The sequence below is a fragment of the Nannospalax galili genome, unplaced genomic scaffold (genome assembly GCF_000622305.1).
Source record: "Nannospalax galili isolate Female #2095 unplaced genomic scaffold, S.galili_v1.0 scaffold4393, whole genome shotgun sequence".
Classification (NCBI taxonomy): Eukaryota; Metazoa; Chordata; class Mammalia; order Rodentia; family Spalacidae; genus Nannospalax; species Nannospalax galili.
Window position 1 is genome coordinate 28,985 of NW_008333125.1, and position 2,411 is coordinate 31,395.

At 35.8% G+C, this 2,411-nt stretch overlaps 1 pseudogene; it reads right to left on the minus strand.

The window, feature by feature from the left end:
- Positions 1 to 387: 387 nt before the first annotated feature.
- LOC103729799 lies at positions 388 to 1,582 on the minus strand (annotated as a pseudogene).
- Between the last annotated feature and the right edge of the window lie 829 nt (positions 1,583 to 2,411).

A 2,411-nucleotide genomic window follows, 5' to 3' on the forward strand; every position in this document is an offset into this window, starting at 1 on the left:
AGACAAATCTTAGCTAAAGATCTCAGACACTATTTGATGGCACCCAGCCTTCTGATTTAGAGGGTTTGTTAAATAAAACACTCTAAAAGGCTTTTATCTGTTAGTCACAGGATGTTTAGTGAGAAAGGGAGGCAAGGAGTGGCTATTTAGGGGGTTAAAGATGGCCCAAGATGAATGATAGACTCTGGATCAGTAGCATTCCAAAAATCATTGAAGTTCATTCCAGTTGATCAGCCTCTGTAGAACATCCAATTTTAAAATGCAGCTTTTCTTGGGAAAATTGTTCACATTTCCTCAGAGAAAACTTTTATCTATTCTGTCTTTCCAAAGTTAAAAAATAAAAAACTTCACTGTAAGTGGTGATGCACTATGCTACTAGAAGATGCTTTAGGGTGTTACATGAAGTAAGAGCCTTGAACAAATATTACGTATCAACCTCTTCAAGGCCCATTTAACATCAGCATTCCTTGGGCTGTAGATCACTAGATTAAGGGCTGGAGACAACACAATATATATATATATCACAGCAAACACCCTGTCTGTAATTGTTGGAGAATTGGATGATGACTTCAGATAAACAAAAAATGCAGTTGCAACAAAAATAGTGAAAACGATGAGATGAGGCAGGCAGGTGGCAAAGGCTTTGGACTGACCTTTAGTGGAAGGGATCTTCAGGACAGTGGAGAAAATGTAAAAGTAAGTGATGACAACACAGATGAAACATGACATGCCTACACACATACCAGTTCCAATACTTGCATAAATGACTACCAGTGTACCAGAGCAGGAAGTCCTCAGTAATGAAGGAATGTCACAGAAAAACTGTGGAACTACATTGGAGCCACAGAGAGGCATGGAAAATGTGCCAGCTGTGTATACAGCTCCAAAGAATACCCCAGTGGCCCAAGAAAAGCCCGCCATCAACACACAGACACCACCACACATGATGGTGTCATAGTACAGGGGACAGCAGATGGCTACATAGCGGTTATAGGACATGGCAGAAGGAAGTCATTAAAAGTATCTGGAAGGCACATCCTAGGATGGAAATGGCACTGTTATGAGTTAGGCTACTGACAATGAAATTTGGGATTGGGACTTACAGAAGGAAGACATCCAACAGAGACAAGTTCTTTAGGAAGAAGTGCATGGATGTTTGGAGCTTCAGGTCCAGAGTGATGAGAGTCATGATAAGATTATTCATTAGGGTTGCCAGGTACATCACCAGGAAGACCACTGATAATCATACATCCCCAGTGAAGATAATGTCAGGAAACTATATTAAATATGTCTGTATTTTCCTAAAATTCTTTTTTATTCCCTCCTGCCTCTCAAATCCACTCCATACACACCATCTCTTCTTTCCTTTTAAATTTTTTTATTTCTAAAAAATATTTTTACGAGTGTTTTGCCTTCATTTATGTAAGTGAATGAATGTTGTGGACTGACTTTGGAAGCCAGAAAAAAGTTGCCATATTCCCTATAACTGGAGATATAGATCATTGTTTGCCACCATGTGGATGTTAGAAACTAAACCCACATCCGCTACAAGTGCGGTCAGTCTTCTTAATAACTGAGCCATCGCTCCCACCCTTATAAAGGGGTGTTATTCCTTTCTTTCTTTTTCCCTTGTTTTCTTTCCATCTTTCTTCAGTTCCTATCTATCATTCTCTTCTGTCTTGCATCCTATTAGTTTTTCTTACCACCATTTTTGTGTTGAAAATTGATCTGGCAGTGAGATATGCACCTAACATTAATGTTTGTCAAATGAAAAACAATATCAATAATATTTTTAATTATTTTTATTATTTTGTTATTAGAATTTTGAAAGAAAACTGACAAGAATTTTTCATGGTTTCATGATAATTTCATTTCCACTTAAGTTGCAATAAATCATTGGTTTATGAATATTGAACATATGTCAATTAGCTAGAATATAAGATTTTGAGTGACTGAACCATAAAAGAAGGGGAAATGTTTAAGGTAATAGGTATGGAAAATATCCCATACATATTATAAGAATTCACCAATGTAATATGTTATTCCTATAACATGTACAATTATTGAGTCTATATGATTAAATAAATAAATGAAAAAACAGAAATATAGAATTTAAAAGATAAAATGGAAGACTTGCATTCTTTCTTGTAGACTCATCCTTTCCTGTCCATTATTGGAAATCCTTAGTCGAAACAGAAATTTCAACGATTTATTGAGCATTTGTATCAACTGTTATTGTACTATATTTAATTACAAAGTTTTAGAAAAATGTAGTAGAGATATGTATGTTGCTTTTACTAAACCTTTTAACTCTTCACTTGAAACTTCATGTGCTCATTGGGTAACAAACTGCAGGATAATAGTTGTACATCTCTCCCTTCATTTTGTTTGTTTGCTTTGTCTTAATCTTC